Genomic DNA, 7,500 nt, shown 5'->3' with positions numbered 1-7,500 from the left:
TATACCGTTTCTTCAGATCCTAAACCCGCTGGCCTATAGCATGTGTGGGTTTGTGTGTGTGTCTCTGTGTGTGTGTGTGTGTGTGTGTGTGTGCGTGTGTGTGCGAGTGCACATTCGCGTGGGCTCACAACAATTCCTGTCTAGTAAAGAGAGTTAGAAACATTGATCTGACTGGCGGTGTAATAAATTCCCACATGGCGAAGTTGATACAGGAGAGTATCATTTCCGCACCAGCAAAATATTGTTGGGCATCAACAGAAGTTTTTCTAGTTGTATTAAAACTTTCAGAATGTTTTCATGTAGGCAAGGATAGCCTGACTTTTTGATACATTGAGTAATTTCCATAAGTTATGATACAACTCGATTAGAAAAGTTTGAATCTATGAAAAATATAACTGATGCGAAAATTTGTGTTATTTATTAGTACTCTAATGATGCTAAACATGCTGGAACCTTTACCACCTGAAATGCGTTGGATGACCAGCAGAGTGTGTACTTTAATTCTGAAGTGTACTGGGAACAGAAAAGTTCATTTAGAGAATGAATACCAAGTGAGGCAAGCACACCGTCGTTTCTACTGTTATAGTAGTTCTCCCGTCTCACGTGAGTGTCCAATTTGAGTGAGAGATCTTATCATTCGTGCATTGATATATTCTAAAATTGGAACCTCTTTACATTTTGTTCAACAACGTGTCAAACATGAGTTAAAATCTAATTAAACAGCTGGTAAAATAAAATAAAGATACAATTAAATACATCAATGCAATCAAATTCAATGAATGGAAATATATGTTTGAATATATTACTTTAGCAGATATTAACGCATAAGAATTAAGAACCCCAAAGATATATCTATCCGATCATTTCTACGGATTAAATTGAGAGCCAAAAATTGAACTATGTATAAAGGAAAGTTTTGGGAAAAAAGCATTAAGTAGTTCCATAAGGAAATTGCATATCATGGATCGTCAGTAATGTGGGATGGATTCAACTTCACAGCAGCAACGAAACACTACGGTACACTTCAGGGTTACTTTAAGAAGATTGTGTTGCGCAAGGTAAAGATGTGTGGATTTATGAGGCATGGAAAGAAATCTAGTAAATAAGAGGTACTGCGACTTTGTAAAGAGAACCTAAACTGCGATTTTCCGAGATTCAGTTAAAATAGAGGGTTGCAGGGGGTTCTGATAATCAGAAGTTTTGACTTTAATCCATTGAAGTTAAATTGCTGTGTAAAGAATTTAAATTGTCGATTTCCGTGGAATTTAAACTTAGAACTTAAATCCGAAAGAAATGTCGCTAAATATTTTGCGCATCGTGTTACCTATTCTACCATATTGTCGCCTTAACAATAATTATTCATATTTTAGGTGTTTGGGGGCCGTTGTGCAAAAAAAAAATCCAAAGTTTCCTCTGCCATTCGTAAAAGGTGAAGAAAAGAGGTTTGATGTAGGGTTTGCATTCCGAACTAGTAAAACCACTACCAGAAACGACTACTATGAACAGACCCATGGGTTGGAAAGTTAACACGTGAGGGGTTCAAAGGTGTCATATCAGCCCCCCCCCCCCATACCACTACTACAAGCAAAATCCCTATTTTTCTTTTGCTGGGGTAGGAGCGAGTGGGTTATATCGTCCCCAGTGCTTATGAAGTACATTTTTTATCGACCGCGAAAAGCATTGCTGACATCAGTGGAATGTGAGCGCAGCGAGCACAATGCTAGAAGCGTTAGTAAACAGTTTGTCTAACGTGAGAACGAATTTGCCAGCTCATCACGTGGTGAGAATCACAAATGAAGTTGCTTTATTTTTTAAGTTATGTATTCGAAGGAGTGGCTGCTGTTAAGAAAATTTCTTGACTCCAATTAATTCACCGCATGTTACACAAATTAAAATTAACCAGTTCCTGGGAAACACGAGTTTGTGAAGACAACTATGTTTTGCTAATGCAGCAACTCGAAAGATAGCAAGTAATATGTAATAAAATTTAGTTGCTAATACTTACAAATCCATTTTGTGTGCGCATAGAAGAACACTGCAGAATATCAAATACAAGTATGGATGGCGCTTGATTTCCCCATAATTGCAGACTGCAAATCTGGGAACCACGATAAAGGGATTCGCCCTTCTACCTAGTATTTATTCCAGGGTGTGCGTGAGGTGGAATCATAATTGAAGAGCCCAAAATCAAGCTGTGAAACTTTTTAATGAATGTTATTTGAATATGGTAATGAAAAGCATTAAAATATCTTAATGTGATAGAGGTTGAAATAGCTTTGCACAACGAGTGGTTGAATATCACAGGAAAGACGATAAAAATTGAATAATATTTCTGTGGAGTTTTACTTGAAATATTTTGTACACCACATAATTATATATATATATATATATATTATATATTATATATATATATATATATATAATACTATATATATATATATATTATATAGTGTACATTTAAGTACATAAGAGGCATCCATCATAGGACTCCTTTCACGCTAGAGAGAACAGTTAAATTCCAAACCAATATTAGGGGTAAAATTCCGACGGGATTGAAAAATAAAAACATTTACCATCTAACTCATGGGCCAATGGTTACAAATTTTTTTAGCAAATAAAATAATTTGCTAGGCGAAGTTTTCTTCAGCAGGTACACCTTAGATTAAATATATATACACGAGGTAACCCAGTATATGCCCCGTGCTTATACATTCTAATTTTTTATATCTACCGCGCAAACGCACCTCCTTGTCGGCAGTAAATAAAAATGCCGGCTTTTCAATTCGAAAATTCTAGAAAAAATTATCAATAATTCATAATATCAAAGGGCAATCAGAAATATTAAAAATGTCCATTAGCAGTGGCCTAGCGTGTAAAAATTTTGTCAATAGCCTATATATTATTTATATAAATACAGTGTTCATTTATACATAATTTTACCCAAATCGATAGGCTTTATCTCCCACTAAAGGAAGGCGTTAGAGTCCTAATTCATCTTGAAACGGTCTATGAAATGATCTCGACAGCATTTAAATTGTGCATTCGGTGTAACACCGAGTGGATGATACAACTGGTAAGACAAACTGAACGGGTTAAAAAACTGCAATCAATCTCAAAAGAGGCTTATAGATACAGACGAGATCTTAACATCTCTGATTATCATGGCGATAATGAAGATACACCAACCCCAAAACAGGTAAAAATAGGAGATTTCGACATTGTGCCAAGAAAAACCATTGCATTGATAGTACTCGAAAGGAACTGGGGGAGCGATGTAGGTATGAGAAGAACCTTTCAGTGGCTGCACAGCAAAGGTTTGAAAGCCGAAAACGGATTTAACGTAGTGGCACAAGATCAAATTCTCCTCAGCAATAACTAACATTTTAATATCATGCACAATGAGGCAGACACAAAGTGTGGACTCTCAAATGGTAAACTTCACAGCATTGACCACATTGATGCCGGTTGCTCAGTCTTTGCTCCTGCAGAATATAAAACCTGGCATGATTTCCTTGACCAATAATTGCACTGAAACATACAGGGTCACTATTATATCCCGCACCCGAAGAACTGGTATACTCAGCCAGTCACTGAGGAACAGAAGATTAGTATCCCATGGGATTATGGGAAATATACATACAGGCCACATATCGCCCTCAAAGACTTAAGACAAAAATATGTCTGTTTTTTTTTTATATGACGGTTCCTACTGATAGGAATATCGCAGCAAAAGAAATTGGAAAACTACTAAAATACAAGAACGACGAGATTTAGGTATCTAAGACAGGTGAAGACCAAAACCAACCTTGTATGTTCTTTGGAAATGACCGGTAAAGGTACGGGAAAATCTATTGACCAGATTCGAAGGAACGTCTATAATATAAAAAGCTCAAAATATTATGCTCACATCAACCACTGATTTTCTCAGAAATTTTGTCTCCTTCTATCACATACATGCCTCTGGTCTCTTGTTGATACTCAGGGGTGGAGAAGATGAAACAAAATTGAATTTAAAAATAAATAAAGAGCGTGTTCAAGTGGAATTTTTTTATCGATCCCGAAAGGTGAACTCGACCTAGGCGACACTTGAACTCGGAACGTAGAGCTAAACTAAACGTCAGTAAGCATTTTGACGGTGTGCTAACGATTCTACCAACTCACCGCCTTGGTGTTAATATAAAATTTTCTAATTTAGTTACAAAGAATTAGAGAGGTAAGAAAGGGGATAACATAAATCAGAGTACTTAACTTGTACTTTATATTTAAGGACTCCCAAAGCAATTGCGAAACGTTGGCCTAGCCATGGGTTTAACTTAGAATGTATAGAGGAGATGTATCACTGCAAGTTTTTTTCGAAGTTTATTCGATTCTGCACATCAACTCATCTTAAACTTTGAAATTGTGATTGTACATGACCTTAATTTATTTCGACATCGACCAAAGAATATAGAGAAATGATCATCGTTTTATTGTAAGGAGCAACATCCAAACAAAGTATTAGATAAGAGCAAATTACTAGTATTCTAACTTAATATATTACTTCATAGAATACATTTTACATACGTTTCATCTTGAAGGAAAGTTGACAATAACTCCTATTTTAAGAAAAGAAATTTGTAAAGTACAATGAAATATCTGAGGAAATGTTTTCAATTTACCATAGGGAAACATATTAAATGGATATATATATATATATATATTATATATATATATATATACAAAATATATATATACAACATATATAAATATAATATTATATTATATAGTTTATATATATATATATATGTGTATTATATTATATATATCTATGTATATATATTATATATATATATATATATATTATATATATATATATATATATATATATATTATATATATTATATTATATATATATATTGTTTTGGTTTAATAAATTTTATATAATTACAATACATTTTCCTCGATAAGCTTTTCTAAGCATCAATAAGCCCAGAGGATTTCACTACGTTTATTTTATTAAGATTCTTAAAATATTATTGATCTGATTATTCTAAACTCCTACTAAAATAATTATAAAAGTATTTACTTAAAGTCAATAGCATTTACAAGATATGGTGTCTTGTTAGACTCTTATTAGAACACCAAGATATTTTTAATTATAATGAAAGATTGTAAACATTTTCAAATTTTAAGGTAAATTAAGTTGTGAGAAGCTAAATAAGAAATAAATTACGTAAGAAATGATTCGACGAACAAAAATTGTACACAAAACCTCTCATTACTTAGGAGTCAAGAATCTATCATAATCCGTATGACAAGTGTACCAGTCGTACCGCAGAGGTCGGTCACACCTCCAACTAATCAGTGGTACATAAAATATCAGTTCACAGGTTATGCTGTTTATATGACTCTCCCCTGACGAGGTCCCTGTTATTTCATAGAACTTAATCTAAATCTGTATAAAGTTCGTTTTATATACTTTCTTTATGTTTATTCGATGTGTAACACTGTTTTCACATCTGAAATTATTCATCTTGAAAGGAACAACAGCTTCCTACTATAACTATGGCATAAATATTTAGTTTCACATATTTGTCAGGAGAAATATTGCAGAGCCCCAAATATTAACGAATACTAAGGTGGTGGACGGACAGAAACGTTAGCACACCGAATAGCATAACGTCCGTCTTTATGTTCTGAGTTCAAATTCCGCAGAGACGGAATTTGCCTTTCATTTTGCTAGGGCGATGACAGGGGTTCGCTCCACTGTTTATAATATATGTCGGGTGCAGAGTGTATCGGTAACCAGCTAGAGGAGGTTTCCCTAAGGGTTAAAATGGTAGTAACGTCATATCGTGCGGAACAGACGTGTTGAAGGGACAAACATTACTTCTCTGTATATTTACTACTATCATCTCAGAGACATTTTCTAACGGGTTTCTTTGCTTATACTTGTGTGTGTATATATATCGTGGAAGTGCAAAAGCCCAGTGGCTAGGGCAGCAGACTCGCAGTCGTAGGATCGCCAGTGGTTTGGGCAACGGACTCGCGGTCATGAGATCGGTTTCGATTCCCAGACCGGGCGTTGTGAGATTTTATTGAGTGAAAACACCTAAAGTGTGTATGTATGCATACATATGTGTATGTATGTACGCATGCATACATGTATGCATACATGTATGCATACATGTATGCATACATACACACATACATACGTACATATATATGACGAACTAACTGTTACTTTCTTAGATGCAGCACGGACTTTGTCAGTGAATAGGTCGCGGATTTTAGCGACGAAAATATTTTGACAAATTAAACTTAAATGTTGAAGTGAATCGAACGGCTTTTGTGTGTTTCTTAAATGGCTTATAAACACCTTCCACGCTGCAATTGTTTTCGTTTCAGCACACGATCTCAGATCAAATTACTTGCTATGCGAGTACATCTCCGTAATATATATATAATATATATTTCAACAATTGAGGGTAAAATTAATTAATTAATCATTTCACCAAGTATTCAGTATGCAAAGGGACCATTTAAGGCGAATTCAAATTATTACATTTATAAAAGGGCTTAGTAAAATAAATTACTTTGCCGCATACTGAACTCATTAGAAATAGCAGCTAAAAAAACTTTTTTAAAAACTATTTCTAATACTTAAAGAAAACCTCTCTCATATAGTGTTTGCTCAATTCAACTCACGCAACTCACGCAACTCACGCAAATTTGCGTGAGTTGAATTGAGCAAACGCTATATGAGAGAGGTTTCTTTAAGTATTAGAAATAGTTTTTAAAAAGTTTTTTTTAGCTGCTATTTCTAATGAGTTCAGTATGCGGCAAAGTAATTTATTTTACTAAGCCCTTTTATATAATATATATATAATATATATATATATATATATATATATATATATATATATATATATAAACACACACACACATATGCATGCATGCATACATAGGTTTAAGCACTATTTCAATCTTGATTGTTTTAAATGGAGCTTTGTCCGATCTCGTGTCATGATAGTATATTTAGAAGCCGTACGTAAAATGGCTTGAGATCGAACTTCGAAAACGTAGATCTGGAGATAATAATTTAACTATACAACAAATAAATATACTTGAGTAAATTATCCTTCGCAGGAAATCCATATTGTCTTCGCCAAATCAAATATATAGTATGTAGTTTGTCCTTGGATAATCCCTAACTTGTGTCATATGATTGAAAGAAACATAACATCCGAAATAAATTTTGTTTTATCAAAATAAGTATAGATTTCCTATTCGGAAATGAGTTGTGAATGCCAGGCATTATTTTGTATTGCTTCAATTTTCAATTTCTGCTCACATTCATACACGCACAACCACAAAACGATACTGTATAAATATATATATAAACACCAGCAAACACATACACACACTCATACATACATACATACATACATACATACATACATACATACATACATACATACATACTACATATATACATACATGCATACATATATATATATT

The 7,500-nt window shown here is 33.8% G+C and overlaps 1 long non-coding RNA gene across 1 annotated transcript in view; it reads right to left on the bottom strand.

The window, feature by feature from the left end:
- LOC118767558 overlaps positions 1-5,498 on the bottom strand; it is a 13,419-nt gene extending 7,921 nt beyond the window's left edge. Inside the window, exons 1-2 of the long non-coding RNA XR_005003480.1 lie at positions 5,488-5,498; positions 132-140 (exon numbers count right to left, since the gene is read on the bottom strand). This is a non-coding gene — a long non-coding RNA (uncharacterized LOC118767558). The remainder of the gene's footprint in view (positions 1-131; positions 141-5,487) is intronic.
- Positions 5,499-7,500: the final 2,002 nt, after the last annotated feature.

The sequence above is a fragment of the Octopus sinensis genome, linkage group LG22 (assembly GCF_006345805.1).
Source record: "Octopus sinensis linkage group LG22, ASM634580v1, whole genome shotgun sequence".
Taxonomy (NCBI): Eukaryota; Metazoa; Mollusca; class Cephalopoda; order Octopoda; family Octopodidae; genus Octopus; species Octopus sinensis.
The sequence above is the reverse complement of the archived record's forward strand: the minus strand, read 5'-3'. Positions and strand labels throughout refer to the sequence as shown.